This window comes from Canis lupus, chromosome 29 (assembly GCF_003254725.2).
Source record: "Canis lupus dingo isolate Sandy chromosome 29, ASM325472v2, whole genome shotgun sequence".
Classification (NCBI taxonomy): Eukaryota; Metazoa; Chordata; class Mammalia; order Carnivora; family Canidae; genus Canis; species Canis lupus.
In genome coordinates, this window is record NC_064271.1 from 39,076,324 (window position 1) to 39,096,971 (window position 20,648).

Here is a 20,648-nt window from a genome sequence, read left to right on the forward strand (position 1 = left end):
GGGTGTTCAATGGGGGAGAGTCACAGAAGTCCCCCAAATGAGGAAATTATATATGGGCTTTTTTCATGACTCCTGTTCTTCTGGAGAAGAAGAATACATGCCCCATGTATTGGAGAACTCCAGAGAAAATGTCCCCTCATGCCTTACTCATCCACCAAGAATTTGAACAGGAAGAGATGAAAGATCATTCCACCTTTTCCCAGTTAGTCCTCAAAGATCATCTTTTTTATCTTCTAGCTTGAAAAATGACTAAAATGTTTATAGAGAGATAAATGCACGAATAAATGATTTCCCTTCCCCTCTCCAGCTTAAGCAGCAGTAGAATAGAATGGTGAGACATATGTCCATGGGGCATTGGGCTGTAACATGATATTTCTTTTAAGAGAAGCAGAGTGGCAGTGTTTTATTGTTTTGCACCATTTAAGAGATGGATAAAAACAAGACTCAGAGATTTCCAGGAGAGTCAGAAACATTCTCAGCCCACTGGTCTATTTTGTAAATCAACTCCAAGTTTGAAATAGTGACTGAAATCGCCTGATTCACAGAGAAGGACCCGATGCCTACAAGGTATGAGATAAAGCAGTAGCAACAAGAACAGGATTATTCTTTTCTATCTTGGTCCAGTTTTTTCCCAGTTTGAAGCCAGAGATTGGTAGCTGAGGGAGAAGGGATGTGTGGGGCTGATCCCGAGTGTACCCTCTGAACTCTCAACCAGTTAACTGAAAGATGTTTGCACTGAGCTGTCCTCAGGCCAAGCAGGAACCATTACCACGACCAGGCTGGGAGGACGGGCAGGTTTGATTTATTCACTGTTTACAGAGCAAAAACAAGTTGAGCAAAACTAAGGGAGACGTACAGTTTGCTGGGTTCTTGGCCAGCCACAGTCATGTGCCTGTCGTATTTATCCAGCTCGTATTACTGAGATTGCGCTGAAGTTTACACAGTACAGGGTGTACTTTTTTCCCCTAAAGCCATAAACTGTGGACATTCTAGGGATCACTGTATTTGGATAGCAGATTTCAGATGTAAGCGCAAAAGAAATATCAAGCAATTGGTGTTGCAATGAAAAGAAAATTGTGATTAGCAACAGATAGAATCGTTTCTGTTATTTTAAGAAAAATCTTTCTTTGCTATTCTGTAGTTTCATTAAAATGTGTCTGAGGGTGGGTAGTTTTTTATAACTATTTATAACCATTTGCAACTGGTTATGTTTCTTGAATCTGCAGATTTGTATCTTTCATCAGTTTTGTAAAATTCTCAGCCTTTATCTATTCAAATATTCTCTTTCCTCCATTTTCTCAGGGTTTTCTTTCCACCACTCCTATTACATTTATGTCAGACATCTCCTTTTGTTCTTTATGTCTTTTAATGTTTTTATATTTGCCATCCCTTCGTCTTCCTGGACTGACTGACTTTGGATGATCTCCTCAGATCAGTCTCCTCATTCACTAATTCTCTTTTTGTCTGTGACTTATCTATTTTTAACATGTCCATTTGGTTTTTAAAAATATGTGTCTTCCAAAAAATAGGTATTCCATAGTTTTATAATTTTAAAATAACTTTTATTGTAAAATATAGAATCATAATATGTTGCAAAAATAGCACAGAGAGTTCATGTTTGGCTTCCCCCAGTGGTGATCTATTAATAATTATAGCACATTATTGAAGCCAAGAAATTAACTGGCACAATATTATCAACTACATCACAGATTTCATAAGTCTTTGCATATACTCTTATTTTCATGTTTTTATTTTATGACTTTTATTTATTTTTTACAAAAGATTTTATTTATTTATTCATGAGAGACACAGAGAGAGGCAGAGACACAGGCAGAGGGAGAAGCAGACTTCTCACAGGGAGCCTGATGTGGGACTCGATCCCCGAACTGGGATCATGCCGTGAGCCAAAGGCAGACGCTCAACCGCTGAGCCACCCAGGCATCCCATTTTATGACTTTTATCACAAATATAGATTCATATATCACCATCATCACAATTTTCACCACAGTGGAACACCCTCATGCTGCCCCTTTAAAGATTTTATTTATTTATATGACAGGGGGATTGAGAGAGAGAGATGGAGACAGTACACAAGCAGGGGGAGCAGCAGGCAGAGAAAGAGGGAGAAGTAGGCTCCATGCTGAGTGGGGAGCCTGATTCGGGACTCGATTCCAGGACCCTGGGATCATGACCTGAACCAAAGGCAGACATTTCACTGACTGAGCCACCCAGGAGCCCCAGTGCAGCTTTATAGCCACCGCCTCCTTGCACCTTGTCTTAACTCTGGACAACCACTGATCTCTTCTCTCTATATATAATTTTCTCATTTGGGGAATTTTATGCAGCTCGTAACCCTTTAAGATTGGCTTTAATTCACTCAGTATAATGCCTTTAAGATCCATTCACATTATGTACATCAATCATTGATTTAGAGAGTTCTTTATATATTCCAGATACAAGTCCTTTATTTGATATGTGATATGCAAATACTTTCACCACCGAGTTTTAGCTGTTATTGCCATATTTTTTGTTTCTAAAAGTTCTATGTGGTTCAGTTTTCAAGGTCTGCCTCCGCTTTTTTTCAGAGACTCTTGTACTTTTTCCTTAAGACCTTTTTTAAAATATATATTTAATCCTTTAACTTCTTTCTAAAAATTATTTCTATTCAAGAATTATAGCATTTAAAGTTCTAAGTCTACCTTCTGTACTGTACACATTACTTCTGGTGACTCATTTTTATAGTGTTGTTTCCGCATATGTTTTACAGTTTTAGATTATGAGCTTGCCTTCATAGGAATTGAATCTCTGGAAATCCCTACAGAGCCCTTGCTAAGGGGACGTTCTTCAAGAGAGGCTTTGCATTTGCTTTTGTAAGTTACTCCAGGAGCATCACTAGCTAAATGCTACTTTTTATGCTATTATCTGAATTTGGAGTTTCCTAGATCTTGCCCATGGAATGAATTTGAACATCAGATAGTTATGTAGCTATAAATCCTCAGGGATATTATCTTTTCTTTTTAAAAACCTCTACCCAAAACTAATGGATTTTTTTAAAAAATATTTTTAAATTCGGCACAGCTTCATCCTGGCTTCCTGTTATCTTTTGAATTCCAATTTCCTGTCTCTAGGGCTTTAAGGCTGTATCTCCTGTTCCTACACAGGGATTAGTATCCAAACCCCTTCCCGGCAGCAGCTGAAGCTTCAGGTCTCATGTTGACCTCACTGATTTTAATTTCCCTCATTACTTTTGCTAACTGGTGATTTCTCTTACTTTATTGTAAGCTCACATCTTCACTTAAAAATAGATTTCACTTGAAAATAGCATATTTATAAATAGTTGTTCCAATTTATCCAATGTTCCTTGTGTTTAATGATGGAAGAGATTTCAGACTATCTAGATGAGTATTTTCTCCATTAGCTTCTCATAACAAATTTTACAAAACCATCTACTGACTCTGTTAGTTTAACGATGATAGTATCTCTGGTGGAGATGCAAAGCTCTACATGACCTTGGAAACGCACACTGTTTGAGAGTGCACTTATGAGGTTCTAGCTCTCTCATCTACAAGAAGTCTTCCTCAGCCAAACTCCCAGTGCTAATCATGTCTACCTCTTGCTGTACTTCAGTTTCTTCAAAGTACTCACACAATCTTATATATTTATTTTGTTCTTAAGATATATTTATTACAAATTTCTTCCTGCTGGAATGTAAGTTCATGAGGTTGACCATCAGGTCAGTGCATAAGGATAGAAAATAAGTTACACATCTAAGCAGTCACCAAGATACTGGTGATGTGGATACATGCAGTGTGACATAGGTGGCCAGAGATGCATGAATGGAATGCAACTTCAAGGAAGAAAATAGAAATTTAGTAAAATAGTATCCTGTTTAAAAAGAGAATAAACATGTGAAAAAACAAAAAGGGGATTGTCTGCATAGACTTTAGAAAAAGTGTCTGAGAGCAAGAATTTGGCAGTGTTTCTCTAGCTCTGGCCAAGGTTAAGGAGATTTGGTCTGGGGCATAAAAGAATTATTTCCCACACCGCCTGTGGCCTGAATAGAAATGCCATTGGGAGCCTCCCTTTGATCTGATTTCACAAATCAATAGCAGGCAACCATCTGATTAAGTGTCCGGTGCTCTGCCTGTGTTCTGCATAGGAAACGTGGGCATTTTGACCTCTGAGAAGGACTCTCCCTCCTTGTAATTGTAAAAGCTGACATACGTAAGTTTCCTACAAACTTTGTAAGCAGATCAATTACGATCAACCCGCTGCAAACCCAAGTTCAATGTCTGTCAAGGTGAGGATCACACTGAAGCTTGGTCAGGGCACCAAACCAGCCTCTAAGACCTGCGCTTCCCCAGAGCTCATCCCTGGCTTGGCAATATCAGATGACCCAGGGAGCTTTTTAAAAATATTGATTCCTGGGGGCACCTGGGTGGCTCAGTTGGTTAAGCATCTGCCTTTGGCTCAAGTCGTGATCCCATGGTCCTAGGATCCAGCCCGGCATCGGCATTGGGCTCCCTGCTCAGTGGGGAGCCTGCTTCTCCTCTTCCACTCCTCCTACTTGTACTCTCTGGCCCTCTCCAGCTCTCTGTCAAATAAATAAATAAAATATTTTTAAAAAATTGATTCCTGGTCTCCACCCCAGACTTTCTTGATTCAGAATGGGTATGAGGTAGGGAGAAGGAGGAGAGAATCTGTGTTTTCAACAAGCTCTTCTGATTCTTATGCAGCAGATTTGGGAAACACTGCCCTAGATCATTTTCCTTTTCATCCCCTTTTAACTGGACTATACATCTTTTTTTTTTTTTTTCATTCCCTGCCCCAAAATAATGACTCTGATTGCAGAGGACTTAATTGAGTTTAATGCAATCTCCAGTACTGTAGGCCTAATCATCCCACAGGTAATTGCATTTTATAATAAGAGCTTCTTAGTGCAAACAAATCTCTGCAGCATTAGGGCCTTCTCATTCTTTGGAGCAAGGAGGAAGGTCAAGCTCAGGTCTAATGCTCTTTCACGCACCCTTCTGCAACCCTGTCTTGCGTCTCCTTCCTGTTCACCCGAGGCACAGAAATGAATATTACAAGGTGCTGTCTGCAGCTGTGGGACACTGGCTGTCCCTGTGTATGGTTTCAGTTGGCCCTTGAGGACTTCCTAGGAGACACAGTGTTTTACTCAGAATCCCCTGCCTCTTCCAGCTACTCTTTCTGCAGGAAGCATCCACTTCTACTTGTGGGTCTTGGAGTGCTATGACTCAGGATTCCTGCTATTTGAGTGGGGGGCAGGGGAGAAGGGATTTTGATACCTTAATTTCTGCTAACTATTATTCAAGTAGGAAAAGAGAGGGAATTAAAGGGATGGAGGGGGCAGCCCAGGTGGCTCAGCAGTTTAGCGCTACCTTCAGCCCAGGGCCTGATCCTGGAGACCCGGGATCGAGTCCCACTTCGGGCTCCCTGCATGGAGCCTGCTCCTGTCTCTGCTGCTTGGTCTCTCTCTCTCTCTTTCTCTGTCTCTCTCTGTGTCTCGTTAATAAATAAATAAAATCTTTTTTAAAAAATAAAGGGATGGAAGTACCGGCCAAGCGATTAAGTCTTCATAAGCAAGAAACAGTTGATACTCTTCTTAGAATGGCTGCTTTAGAGAACACTTTTCTCCAAATTAACCTCTTCCTGGAATTCTCATATTGATAGGCTCTAATTCTACCTTGAAATAAGGAAAGTAGAAAGACAAAGAGAAGATGGGTTACTGACAATCCAAAGGACCCAAATGTATGGCATAAAATCTCTTTCCCCAAGATCAGTGTTAGGATTAGAAAGTACAATTCTCAGCGTTAAATTTCATTATCATTTAAATTTGAGGTTTGTCCAGTGACTCTAGAGAAGAATCCTTCTTTCCCTCTCTCAGCATTTGGTGGTTCCTGGCATTTCTTGCCTTGTACACAGCACTCCAATCCCTGCCCCTGTCTTCACATGGCCTTCTCTCCTCGTCTCTATGTCGCAAATGTCCCTGTCCTTTCTCTTATAGACACCACCAGTCATTGGATTTAGAGCCCACCCTGTAAATCTAGGACGATCCATCTCATCTTTTTTTTTTCCATTTTTCCTTAGAAATTTTATTCTCCAAATCACACTATTTAAAGCTTCTTATAAAACCTTAAGCACAAGTAATCCAGAGAAAGAAAAGCTAATACATATATATATTTATGACAAAAGCAGAAGCATTACAAATATCAATTTTAAATACAATGTATCAAGGAAATAAACGATTTTTAAACACCTTTCAGTTCAAAAGAAAATATACCTTTCAAAAATGAAAAAAAAATAAATTTGAGGTTTGTAGCGATCTCTGGGCTGCAAAGAATCCAATTCCATTCATCTATTCTTTTTTTTTTCTCAGTCCATTCTTTGATTTTATTCAACCAATATTTATCGGCTGCCGAATTTGTGCAAAGCATTTTTTTTTTGCAGCAGGTCCATACTTATTTATTTTTACATATTTTTTTTAATTGGAGTTCAATTTGCCAACATATAGCATAACACCCAGTGCCCATTTTTTTGATGATGAAGCCCGCAGCTTTCCCAAAGCTAGGGCTAGCTTGAGAATGTATCTCTTTATTGGGAGAGTGAAGCATAGGAACTTACCCGACCGCTCACATCAGCTCAAGTCCCATGTACCTGATGGCCCACTTGATGTGCCCACTTGATGTGTCGGGCATCCAAGAGGCACTCCCGGGCTCGCGGTGCATCACTGCTACATACTGTCTCTCTTTGCCTCTGAGCAAAGGTGTGGAGGTCACTATGCAGTGGGTTGTGGAAGCAGTAGGATTCCTTCACAGAGAAGCTTGCACTGCCACTGAAAATGGGGGGGTGGGGTTCACGATCGTCTTACACAGGCTTTTGCCTGCCAAGTATTTGCAACTGAGCATGTTTATTCATAGAAGGGCCATCTTGCGGGAAGTTAGCAACAGATTTGTCAACTATCCTCTGCTGAGCTGGCACTTCCAAGGCAGACCAATCATCTTGCCACTAATGTGTTCAGGTTGGGCACCAATTACTTTCTAAAACATTGAGAGTTTAAAAGTCCCATTAAAGAGAGTGTGGGGCTAGTTGTTAGTGAAGAATTGAAACTGCTATTTTTCTTTTCCACTTAACTCTAAAAGCATCATAAGCAGATGCGTAATGATCCATCACATGACATTGCATTGGACATATTGCAAATCTGCATATTTATGTATCTGTTGACACAAAGTGACCAAACTTTTCAGAAACCCTAAAGGGATTCTAAAGAGAGTTGTATTGGAGCCCAAGTTAGGGCAGGTGCCAGGGAGATACAATCCACACAAAGAGCAGAGGGACATCTGGTATCGGGTTGTACACATTTTTTACATAAAAGTTACAAATTATCAAACAAAGAACATTTCAGAAAGTTGTCAACGTTAAGTTTCTAGTATGTGTGGGTGTATGACTTTGATCTTATGGGAACCTCTTACCTTTTCTGTTCAGAATGGCCCCTTTTTGTTATTTTCTTTAACAAAGCAGATGTACAACGTGTGCTCAGGGTAGAACCAGAGCCTGTGCTTTGAGGTTTTGCCAAGTCATTCTGACCTTGGTAGATGTGAAAGTATAGCTTCACTGGGAGCCTGGGAGCAGAGCCCTCCGACATGAAAAGTTGAAAAGTCCTTTATCAGACCTATATCTATCTGGAAATGGCCTTCAAGGTCCAACGTGTCTCAGTCTGGCAGATATATGAAAGAAGAGTATCTACCGAGATTTTACAAGCGCAAAGGACTATGAGCAATACATGTAAAAGTGATATTCAAACGTGGGGCATCCGTGTGACCAGGAGACGCGTCACACCAATCCCATACTGGTGGGTGCAGGTTCAGGTGGATGGGCACCAGGTGGTGAAATGTGTGGAGATCCAGTTGGGAAAATGAAATGTTCTAGGTGCACCAAAGTGGTCCTTGGAAAGAACAGGCTGTGAGTTGGGTGGAGCCTAATAAGAATATGTCTTGGCCAAACGCTAAGCCGAGGCTGTTTCAAACAAGAAGTGAGCGTAGAGGAAGATGAAGGGATGGGCGACCAGCGAGTTAAGTGAAGGCGTTACTGGAATATTAGGAACTGGTGAAAATTGCATTTATTGGGTCTCCTCTCAGGGAAAGAACTATGTATGCTTGGAAGAAATATTCTGATAAGCTACTTGGGTAGGAGGGAAAGATCAAGGGCCTTATCAGCATGTTTATGTTCAAGAAACAATATCTAGTCTTTAAACTTCCTGTTAGCCGCAGGGCCTTTATTCTGCTGATTGAGTGTGGCCTCTAGTGGTCCCCTTCTTTGTTCTTCAGACCCATCCAACCCCATTCCAGAGCTCAGCCACCCTAAATAAATGTTGAACTAATGTCTAGATGTTGGTGTGAATATGAGAGCCTGTCCAGAATGCCACGTGTCTCAACCTGGCCAAGGTCAGGGAGCTCAGACAGTCTGTGGGAAGTGAAAGGATTGCCTGGGGCAGAGAGAACCGAACACGGTGAAGGGAGAGATACATGGGCATCATGGCTTCCCAGAGAGCACAGTGCTCGCCATCAGAACACCTGGGCTCCAGGTGAGCTCTGTCATGAACTATCCACAGAATCTTAAGTAAGGGGATGACTTTGTATTCATCATCATGTCATTGGGGGTTAGAAGAGTGAGTGCTGCAGGGTCTGGAGACACATAAATATTTGTTGACTATCTGAGCAAATGAATGAATAAATGAATGACAGCTCTGACATTCATTTTTTTTTAACTGCAAGATAGAGGTAAATAAAATTTCTCACATTAGGGTTCTTTCTTCCGTAGATTGAAGGAGAGAATGCATATGTAAGTGCTGTGGAAACCAGAAAGGATCCTCTAAACTCCAACGATTTTATAGGCAATCTAGTTATAATGGTAGGTCAAGGGCTGTAAAGTCTGCCCATTGTCACTATTGAAGGGTATCGAAGTTGATAGGGACTCTTGAAACCCCTGCTTTGAAGTCAGAGTGACAAGGACACGTGCCCTGCATCCCCAAAGCTGGGGAACACTGAGTCTATGTCCGGGAGGATCCTATAGTTCAGTCTACCTCCTGCAAGTCTTTTTCTTTAACTCCTCACACAGAACACTTCACTTCTGACACATCTGGACTCCACAGGAGTGGGGTCTTCTCCATGCCGCGCAACTCCCCACAGCACCAATTTAACTCAATTCTGACCCTATCTACCTGGAGATAGTGTCAGATCCTGCAGCCTAAGGGCTCAGTCCCCAAAAGATCGCCCCCCTCCCCACCACCGATTCAGATGCCAATCTCAAGTCCAGATTGTCACCTGTGCTTCTGACCAATTAGCTGCAAATGAGAGGTTCCCATGAGCCCTCATCAGGTTCAACGCATTTGCTGGAGCAGCTCACAGAACTTAGAGAAACACTTATATTCACCAGTTGATTAAAGGGTATGATAAAGGATACAGAGGAACAGCCAGATGGGGGGATATATAAAGGGCAGTCTGGGAGCTTCTGTTCCTATGCAGTTGGGGTATGTCACTCCCCCAGTATGTGGTTCACCAATCTAGAAGCTCTCCAAACCCCAGACCAGTTGAATTTTTATGGAGGCTTCATCGCATGGGCAAGATCAACCATTGCCACCACCTTCAGGCCCTCTTCCCTCTAGAAACAATGGAGGGCGGAGCTGAACATTCCCAGCTTCTAATCATGGCTTGGTCCTTCTGGTGACCCGCCCCCATTCAGGAGGCCAGCCCAAGTCACCCAAGAGCACAAAGCACTCCTGTCACCTGGGAAATTACAGGGGTTTCAGGGGCTCTGTGTCAGAGACCAAGGGTGAGGCCAAATATTAGAACAAGAGATGCTCCTAGAGTTGTTATCACTGAGGAGATTACCAAGGTTTAGGAACTCTATTATCTCACAACCTGAAACCATGTTCAATATTTTAGTAGTTCAGAAAAAATATTTTAATAGTTCATGGCAGAATGGGAAAACAGGGATGCTATAATGTATTTTTAATAAAGCTACTTACATACAAATTTGAAGAATACCCTCTTTTTTTTCTGAGATTATGTTCTTCCTTATTTTGGTGTCAAAATAGGCTTTCGAAAATGAGATTAAGGGGATGCGTGGGTGGCTCGGTTGGTTAAGCTTCTGGCTTCAGCTCAGGGCATGATCTTGTGGTCCGAGATCAGGCCCCACATGGAGCCCAGTGTTCAGCCCTACATCTGCTTCTCCCTCTCCCTCTGCCCACCCCCCCCCCCGAGCTCATTCTCCTCTCTCGTTAATAAATAAATAAAATATTTTTAAAAATTAGATTCTGGCTGTAGTAGATACTTACTCTGAATGTCTTTATCTAGCAAATAATGAGATGGACATTCTATGTCACTGCCTCCGTATTTCATTCATTTCAGTCCCTGAAACTTTGTTCATAAAACCCTTATGTTCAGCAACTACTACCCGAAGAGAGTTCTGGAAGGACACACAGGAACTTGGAGTTCTTGCCTCAGTGCCATTTTCTGGTCCTTTAACCCATGAAAATCTGGCAGTCATAGAGTTAAAAATCCAATAGGTAAAAATAAACCCTGTAAAGCTTTTTTGGAATGTTGTCCTAATGAAACAGTGAGTAGGATCCAAAAAAAAAAAAAAAAAAAAAAAAGGTTGTGGAGTTTTCGTTGAGGCTTTGACATCTCTTATTAACAAAATAAATGACTAAGAAGTATACGCTTCAGCCAAATGGAAGCAGTAGCTGAAATATGAATAGATAAAATTATTTATGACCATTTCCGCGTGGGTATAATTGCCTGGGCAAAATGAGATGCCTGTTTTAACTGGACTGCTCTGGCATTTTCCACTTCTCTGCCTTTTCCAAGATTACCTTTTAAAGACTGGTTTCAACCAGCTTGGGTAGGTTTTGACCAGATTGGTATCAAATTATATTTTGACTTTGATATCTGAGTCAATCCACAAATCAAGAGTGAAGCATAAAAGAGGCCATTAAGAATCTGCAGATGGAGTTACCTTTTATTGTTTATAACCGTTTTCAATTAAATTGAGTACGTGGGTAGAAGTTATACAAGTGTTTGTTGTCCTCAAATCGTCCTCCAATCATTTTTGGAGCATCCTATTATTTCCAGCTCTTATGCCTCCTAACTCCCCTTTATGGTGGCTTGTCTCTTCATGTGGTTTGCAATCTTTGATTATGAGCTCATCCCTCGAAAAGTGGGTTTTTCCCCCCTCCTGAGAGGTTGTGTGAACGAGTGGTTGTGAATTCTCTTTATGGAGCAATTTGACATTTTCATCCACCGAAGCCCTAGAGTTTTCAATGTTCCTATACCGCTTCTCAATTTAATTTCTCAGTTTGGGGTTCTGGTGCCACACAGATAGTATAGATTTGGACTAAGATGTGTGTGTATGCAGACGTCATTTTCCTTCCTTAATTGACTTTTTGCCTACTTGAAACCCCAGAGAGACAGCAATCTCCGGACTGTCCTAGGCTGCCTTGTGGATTTTCACCTGTTATTTTTCTATGCCCTCTTGTCACCATTGAGCTACCATTTATTGAGTGCTTACTGTGTGCCAGAGCTTCTGCAGCACCATTCTGCAAGGACCTCTCTACTCTACCCACTGGGCCAACGTCAGTGGGTTCCACCCATTTCTTGCATCTCTCCTTATCACTACCTGAAGGGCACGCTTACTTTAGGCAATTACAACAAAACGATTTGCTGAGAGTAGCTGAACATGCATTTTGGAATTATATATGCAGCCTAACAGTCCTCTTATTTACAGATGCTACATGTAATGACTAATGTCCACTTATTCCCCACCAGGATTTAGGGGAAACTGGAAGTCACTGAAACCGGGTGTCATACTCTTTGAGTTCAGATAGTCCTTTTGTTGTTGTTGTTCTTGTTGTTATTCCTAGTCTATCTGGGGCCCTAGTTCCCTGATCCATGCTCTTCTGTCTAGATCCACTTCAGATCGATCATTTTAGCATCAGAGCACCTATATGTAATTTGCCGTTTTTTTTTCATTTTAATTGCTCAAAATTGAGGTACTAGAGTAATTTTCCCAAACTTCTCATTCCTCTTCTCTGTCCTTGCCTCTATATGTGGAATTTCCTCTGCTGGGGAGCCCACCTTAATTTCTGTCTGACAGGCTCTTATATGCCTTTCTCCAGACTGAGTTCAAGTGCAGCCTCCTCTGTGATGCTCGCCCCTGGCCTCCCAGCGAATCCATTCTTCCTCCAATGCTCCCAAAGCACCTTCTGCATAATCATGACTAATTATTTGCACTTATGTTTACTCCTCCCTTAAGATAAGAGCCCCCTGAAAAGAAGGGAGCATGTTTATCTTTTTTTTTTTCCCCTTCCTGTCTTTAGCAAGCAATAGTTCCTGGCACATAACAGGTGACAGAGAAATGATTGGGGAGCGAATGAATAAAGATTAAAGGCTTTTTATTTCATCATTTCTTTTTTTAAAAAATATTTCATTTATTTATTGGAGAGAGAGAGAGAGAGAGAGAACATAAACAGGGCGGGGAGGGGCAGAGAGAGTGGGACAGGCAGAATCCCCACTGAGCAGGGAGCCCAGCGTGGGGCTCGATCCAGGACCCTGAGATCATGACCCGAGCTGAAGGCAGACACTTAACTGACTGAGCCACCCTGGTGCCCCTCATCAGCTGTGTTTCTGTTCTTGAGCTATTTCCATCCTTTTTCTGCTATTACACAAATACGTGTAATGTCGGAAATACCAAGGATATATCTACCTTACCATGTCATCACTAATAAGAATTTCCGCGTAATGTCTGTGAATGCCTCGCACAAAACTACCTTCTGAACCTGTGGTGGAGAGGGCTTGATAGAATTTATCCATCTGTCCAAAAGTCCCAGTTTGGCTGTTTTAGTCTCAGGCTCAGGACTCTTGAGTAAACTCATGAGAACTTACCTGATGTCAGCTGAAGGCCAGAGCAGTCCAATGAGAATCCTAGGACAAAAAAGGCACTAAGCTATAAAAGGAGTTACAGTAAACTTAGGAAAAATTAATCATTTCTACTCATCAAATGATACCGTTAAGAAAAGGAAAAGATAAGCCACACACTGAGAGAAATATTCACAATACATCTATCTGATAAAAGATCTGTATCCAGATAATTTGGAGAATTCCTGGGGTGGCAGGTTGGCTCAGTCGGTGGAGTGCATGACTCTTGACCTGGGGGTCATGAATTTGAGCCCCATGTTGAGTGTAGAGATTACTTAAATATAAAAAATTTTTAAATCTTTAACAGTAAATAATTCTTATAATTCAGTAATAAAAAGGTACGCAACCCAATAAAAATGGGCAAAAGACTTAGCAGGCACTTCACAGGGGAAGATAGGAAAAAGGCAATAAGTACATGAAAAATGATTGAGTTCATTAAATGAATTCAAATTACAACCACAATGACTTCACACCCAGAAGAATGGCTGAAATGAAAACAAATAAAACTGCTAATTCTAAATGTTGGCAAGAACGTGGAGCAAAGACCTGGAACTCGTGCACGGCTGGCACAGACATTTTGGAAACTTGTCAATTTCTTATAAATTTAGATGCTTGTATTGTGACCCAGAAATTCCACTCCTGGGTGTTTACCCCAGATAAATAAAAGCAAAGGTCTATAAAGCTATTTGTTTCTAGAAGCTTTATTCATTATAGCTCCAACTGAAAACACTCAAGTGTCCATCAATAAGAGTGGAGCTAAATAGTGGTACGTCCATTCAAGGGGATAGTACTTGGCAGTAAGAAAAGAACAGGCTGCCGACACGTGCCACGTGAATGATTCTCAAAAACATTATTTTGACTGAAAGAAGCCAATCACAAAAGAGTACGTTCTATGTGACGCTATCTACGTGAAAATCTGATTTGGGCAACACGAATTTATGGTAATCAAAATCAGAATAACTATCGGTGGCAGGTTTGGGCTGAGGAAGGGTATGAGGAACCTGCCTGGAGTGGCGACAGTATTCCATCCATATCTCCATCAGGCTGGGGGCTACACAGGGGTATTTATCTGTCAAAACTCAGAACTGCACTCTTAAAAACCTACTTTGAAAAAGAGTTTTAGTTCAAAGAAAGGGATAGAACGGCGGTGCTTTGTTCAGGTAGCACCTGAGATACCGTGTTCAGTTTTGGACACATCTTACAAAACGATAAATCAAATTATGGGTAACTGGGATGAAGAAGGGTCTGGAAGCCATGATGCAGTAAGAAAGGCCAAGGAATGGGGTCGGGGCCGACTAGAGAGAGGACAGAGAAGGAGTGCTGTCCCACGTCGTCCTCGGAAGGACAGCTGTGCGGTAGAAAGCCTGCGTTACCCACGGAGTCTCTAGGGGGCATAACCAGAACCATCTGGGGTGAGAATTACAAAGAGGAAAATTTTTCTAGACCCCAGGACATGAGGCTGCCGAGCAAAGCAAAACTTGGGCAGTCACCGGAAGGCTGCTACGGAGCCTGGACAAGAGGTGGTGCAGGCCTGGAGCACATGTGCTATGGGGTCAGAGAAGATGGGCAGGGGAGTGGGTTGGAGAAACAGCAGGAAGTCCAGCTGGCTCGTGATGCGCCTGTGGGATACACAAGGGCCAGCAGTGACCAGAGAGCGCCTCTCCCATTTTGCCAAAGCAGACGCCACGGATAGTGGTACGGGTCACAGAATCTTAGGAAATTGTTTTCAGGACGTTAGCCCTTCAAATCAGGCCATCGTGTCTGACTAAGCAATTTTAACGGATTTCAAAGAAATGTGACCGGGTCACGGAGCTACTGGGGACAAGCAACCAGAAGCCACACCACCCGCTGGCCCAGCCTTCCGAGGCCACAGGCCAGGCTGTCCCCGTTCAAGCCCCGCCTGCCTCCTTATTTCAATTTCCTGCCCTTACCCCTCGGATGGGCTGCTTACTGCTTTAGCGTGAGCGTTGGGGCGGCCGTCTCCCTCCTGGTCTTAGTCCCTGCGGCCTAGGTCCCCTCCCGGAGTCCCATGGTCACCAGACGATGCCCTATCCTGGTCTTAGTCCCTGCGGCCTAGGTCCCCGCTCCTGGAGTCCCACGGTCACCAGACGATGCCCTATCCTGGTCTTAGGATAGGTCTTAGCATCCTAGGTCCCCGCTCCTGGAGTCCCATGCTCACCAGACGATGCTCGGTCCTGGTCTTAGTCCCTGCAGCCTAGGTCCTGTCCCGGAGTCCCAGGATCACCAGACGATGCTCGGTCCTGGTCTGTCCCTGCGGCCTAGGCCCCTCCCGGAGTCCCACGGTCACCAGACGATGCTCGGTCCTGGTCTGTCCCTGCGGCCTAGGTTCCCGCTCCTGGAGTCCCACGGTCACCAGACGATGCTCGGTCCTGGTCTGTCCCTGCGGCCTAGGCCCCTCCCGGAGTCCCACGGTCACCAGACGATGCTCGGTCCTGGTCTGTCCCTGCGGCCTAGGCCCCTCCCGGAGTCCCACGGTCACCAGACGATGCTCGGTCCTGGTCTGTCCCTGCGGCCTAGGTTCCCGCTCCTGGAGTCCCACGGTCACCAGACGATGCTCGGTCCTGGTCTGTCCCTGCAGCCTAGGCCCCTCCCGGAGTCCCACGGTCACCAGACGATGCTCAGTCCTGGTCTGTCCCTGCGACCTAGGCCCCGTCCTGGAGTCCCACGGTCACCAGATGATGCTCGGTCCTGGTCTGTCCCTGCAGCCTAGGCCCCTCCCAGAGTCCCACGGTCACCAGACGATGCTCCCTCAACAGCGGAAGGTTGAGCGGCAGTTGGGGCCTGGGCTCACCTGCCTGGCTCACCTGTGCTGCGCCCTTCTCCTCCCGGGAGGGGGGCGTTGGGCCGCCCGATTCCGCCGTGACCGCTTGCACACGAGTGTGTGCTTGGGCCCCGGGGGGGAGGGGGGAAGGCCGGCCGCCCACCTGTGCGTGCGCACCTGCCCGGGCCCCGACCGCCTGGTTGGGGGTGGGGGGCAGAGCCCTGGGGGCTAAGGCTGTGCGGCCTGAGCGTTCCTCGGCCCAGAGCGACCCCGGGTCCCGGGATCGAGTCCCGCCCCGCCCTCCCCGCGGGGAGCCCGCTGCCCCCTCCCCGGGTGTCTGCCTCTCTCTGGGGGCCCCGTGAGTACACAAATCACATCTTTAAAGTAAAATATGTAAAATAAAGATCCGTGGAGGATGGAGACCGCCCGAAGCCACAAGCCGGCAGCGGGTCCGGTGCAGCCTCCTGGGGGCCGCTGGGGGGCGTGGCCGGGGGGGCGCGAGTGCGAGGCCGCGGGGCCCGGGGGGGGGGGGGGGGCACGAGCCCAGCCGGTGGTGTTCCCGGCTCCCCGGGCTGCGTGCGGCCGTTTGCGCGGCTCATCGCGGAAGCGTCCTCGTCCTCGTCCTCGTCCTCGTCCTCGTCCAGGTCCTCGGGGAGCCTGGAAGCTCAGAAAAAAACAGGCCGCGGTAGCTCGGGGCTGGGGGGGCGGGGGCGGGGGCCCGGGGCCTGCTGCCAGCGCGGGAGTCACCCCACGGCGGCCCGCGGACCCACCCGGGGCCCCGAGAGCGCGCATCCCAGGGTGCGGGGGCGTTTCTAAACGGAGGAGGCCCGCAGCCTGCGTCAGGGCGGGGGCCGCACCCCTGCGTCCGGATGAGGGAGGAGGGCCGCACCTCTGCGTCGGGACGGGAGCCGCACGCCTTCGTCGGGTGGGGGGCTGCACCCCTGCGTCGGGACGAGGGACGGGGGCCGCACCCCTGCGTCGGGATGAGGGAGGAGGGCCGCACCTCTGCGTCGGGACGGGGGCCGCACGCCTTCGTCGGGTGGGGGGCCGCACCCCTGCGTCGGGACGAGGGACGGGGGCTGCACCCCTGCGTCGGGGCGGGGGCCGCACTGCTGCGTCGGGGCGGGGGCCGCATCCCTGCTTCGGGGCGGGGGCCGCACCCCTGCATCGGGACGAGGGCCGCACCCTTGCGTCGGGACTGGGGCCGCACCCCTGCGTCCGGATGAGGGACGAGGGTCGCACCCCTGCGTCGGGACAAGGGCCGCACCCCTGCGTTGAGGCGGGGGCCGCACCTCTGCGTCGGGTGGGGGGCTGCACCCCTGCATCAGGGCTGCGTCCACACCCCTGCGTCGGGTGGGGGGACCGCACCCCTGCGCCGGGGCGGGGGCCGCACCCCTGCGTTGGGGCGGGGACCGCACTCCTGTGTCAGGACAGGGCCGCACCCCTGCGTCACGGCGGGGGCCGCACCCCTGCGTTGGGACAGGGCTGCCCGGCTCCAACCCGGGCCTGAAACACTAACTTGAAGCGACGCGTGGGGCCCGGCACGCGCTACAAGACACGGTGGGACCTTTGACTTTGGTCCACGAGCGGTGACCTCCAGGAGCACAGCTGGTCGCGCTCCGCGGGCGACACACACTGCTCGGTCTGCGGCGGGAGCCTCCGGCTGCTGGGACCACAAGGCCCCACCCCCATGCTCACCCCACCCCCACCTTCAACCCCCACTCCCACCCTCACCCCCACCCCACCCCACCGCACTTCACCCTCAGTCTCACCTCTCCATCCCTGCTCCCACCCTCACCCTCCACCCCACCCCCACTTCACCTTCAGTCTCACCTCTCCAACCCCCACCCCCACCCTCACTCCCACCCCACTCTCTCTCCAATCCCCCACCCGCACCCCACCCCTCCAATCCCACTCCCACTCCCCCCCCCATCCCCAGCCCTTGAGCCCCAGGCCCTCCCCGGTGGAGGTCACTGACAAGGGAGCCAGAAACAAGCAGAATTGCTGAGGTACCTGTTTCTGTCCATAAATCTGGCGGGAACCTTGCGCAGGCCCTGCTTTAATTACGGCCTTTCAGAATCCCAAGGTCAACAGGAACAACCCTTGGGGAGCTCGCCTGCTATTCTGATTTTTAACTCTGCTCTTCATCAATCTCACAAAGCGTTTTAACTGGTGATGGCTTTCATAAGAAAGCTGAATTCGCATCTTGGGGTTTCATGCATATTTTAGCAATGTATGCAGCCGGGAAACTGCAAGGAGGCATCTAGAAGTTTAGCGCCCAGAATCTAGGAAAAAAAAAAAAAAAAAGAGTAGAAAGTGTTCCAAGGAAAACCAAGCTTTCAATTCTATGAACAAAGCTGCCCTTTCCATCTCCTGTCATGAAATATTGGGGTCCCCACAGCACCTAGCAGCTGCCGAGGCCAGCAGCACGCAGATGGAATCCTCCCCACGCTTAGGACCGGTGTGTAAGGCCCCTCACAGACGGAAGAACTGAGGGTCCGGAGGAGAGCCTGGCGGGCAGCAGGCGGGACCCAATCCTAGCCCCCCCACCTCCGCTAACTTCCTTGATCTCTCTTTGCTCAGTGCCCACATCCGTAGACCGGACCCAGGGAGATCCCAGTAACTAGGCCTCATGGTCGCGGAGAGGGAGCAAATGAGTTGGTATGTGTTCACCTGGGCCAGGAGCGTCCAGGAAGGGGCCCCTCCGCTCCCTCTGCTGTGACGAGTTTTAGACCCCGGGCTTCTGGGACTGAGCTGTCGGGGAGCCGTTGGTGAAAGAGAGGCGGCGCAGCCAAGGCCTCCGACCATCCACAGAGCAGGCCATTCGTGGCAGAGCCTCATCAAACTCGGTTTTTCTCTTTGCTAAAACGGTGACGAGAATGGTTTCAATCTCACGGGCATGGGGATGTCATGACGATAAACTGAGGCCATAAGCACAGGGCCTGGCCCGTGACATTCTGTGCTCCGTGTCAACTACTACTGTGATTACTGATAGACCGTTTCGTGGCTGTTATCATTTGTACTATTACTTATGCTTTAAAATCTATACTGATTTCCTTGCCATTCGATCCCTATCAAGGAGAGCGAAAAATTATCAGTGTTCAGTTTTCGTAAGAAGAGCTTAGAAGGATAATTATACTTCCATCATATCTATTTATCTTCCAGTTTTAGACTTGACCATTGACCTAACTGTGCCACGTACGTTGCCATCCAAGTACTAAAGAGCAAAGCATCCTGGAGTGATACCGGGTGACCTGCGGACTCGACCTTTCTGTGCCTGCGTCTTCACTGATTAAACAAGAGGATTGAGCTAACACCTCCTTGAGCTCTGAGAGCCTATGCTTGCAGGCTCTCTATCTGCGCGGGTGTATGTGAACATGACCTTTCCATCGTGCTATTGCTATTATTTTAAACCATTTGGTGATTAGCTCGGTTAAAAACCTTTCTGTTTCCTATGAGAGAAGCCCAGAATTCTGCAGGAGGCTAACGGCAGAGACAGAACTGGGGAGCACGGACCTTGGCCTTCTGCAGCCTTCTGCCGCTGGTTTAGCCCAGATACTACCCTCACTGACCCATGGGACCCTAACATCCTACTAAAGACGTCACCGGGCCTGAGGACACGCTGGAGGGCCGCGGGGCAAGGTGTGCCCCCACCTTCCCGGCTCTCGAGGATGCTTTGGTCATTTTTTGACTCAGATTTCTGTGTTCCTTGCAAAAACAGCTCAAGTGTTCTCTTCCCTTTCACACACACGTGATGGAGGCACAAAGGGGCTTGCAGCTGTAGGACATGTAACATCTTTAGTACTTTTAAGACGCTTACATTTGGAAGCTACAAGGTGTTTATCCCTGTGATTGACAGTCGGGCTTTCCCTTTACCACTTCGTGCTTAGATTTCCAGAAGCTTGCTGACGCTGTCTCACCTAGAGGATATTAGCAAAGCCTGAAAACTTGACCAACAGCTTTTCAGATTTGAAGGAGTTTGGGGTAAAAACATGGAATTGGGCTAGGGAAACAAACAGATTCCTCAGAATCCATCTTATCCACGTGGGGGAGGGGGGCTCTAGCCTACTCTTTTGGCAAAGCCATTTTAAATGAATTTGGGAAGGACCCGATGGACTGGAAGGGGCAGGTGCCACGCATGCCCTGGAAGACATTGTGGGCTCGTGGAAGCGTCATGGGAGTTTCTGCCAGCCTGGGGCCTAGCTGCTCTGCTTGGAGTCCCTGGGGGGGGGGGGGGGGGGTCACGTGAGCATCACCCTGCCTTCCTCTTGGGCTCAGGGAGGACTCTAAGCACACTTACTTCTTTTTCTTTATTTTATATAATAGCATATCCCAAAAAAGATGTAAGGACAATTGGCATTTTAGAAGATAATTTTAGGTGGTATGTGAATAAACACTTTTTATGAATAGCTACATACTGTAAAATGTGTATTAGAAAGTGTTTAGCCATGGGGCACCTGGCTGGCTCAGTGATTGAGCATCAATCAGGGCATGACCCCGGGGTCCTGGGATCGAGTCCTGCATCGGGCTCCCCGCAGGGAGCCTGCTTCTCCCTCTGCCTGTGTCCCTGCCTCTTTCTCTGGATCTCTGAGGAATAAATAAAATCCTTTTTTTTTTTTTTAATTCAGCCTTTGAGGTTGGCTCTATTGTAATTCTCACTTTACAACTGAGAAAGCTCAGACACAGAGAGGTCGGGTGACATGCCCCAGGTTACCCAGCTGGACAGTGCCAGAGTTCAACCAATTCGAACTAGGCAGTTAGGCTACAGAGCCTGTTCCCTTAACCACTTTAGTCTCCTTGAATACGTATTTAAATAGAGAATTATTACAGTGTAATGGTGAGATATACAGCACCCGTATAATTTATTCATT

General features: G+C 46.9%; 2 long non-coding RNA genes across 2 annotated transcripts in view; one reads left to right on the forward strand and one right to left on the reverse strand.

The window, feature by feature from the left end:
• The window catches only part of LOC112650772 (uncharacterized), a 36,130-nt gene extending 20,115 nt beyond the window's left edge, over nucleotides 1-16,015 (reverse strand). The window contains exons 1-2 of the long non-coding RNA XR_004810537.2: nucleotides 15,175-16,015; nucleotides 12,963-13,001 (exon numbers count right to left, since the gene is read on the reverse strand). This is a non-coding gene — a long non-coding RNA (uncharacterized LOC112650772). The remainder of the gene's footprint in view (nucleotides 1-12,962; nucleotides 13,002-15,174) is intronic.
• Nucleotides 16,016-16,316: 301 nt separating this feature from the next.
• LOC112650773 (uncharacterized) lies at nucleotides 16,317-19,204 on the forward strand. The gene is made up of 3 exons (XR_003130429.3): nucleotides 16,317-16,462; nucleotides 18,361-18,438; nucleotides 18,943-19,204. It is a non-coding gene; the product is annotated as an uncharacterized LOC112650773 (long non-coding RNA).
• Nucleotides 19,205-20,648: the final 1,444 nt, after the last annotated feature.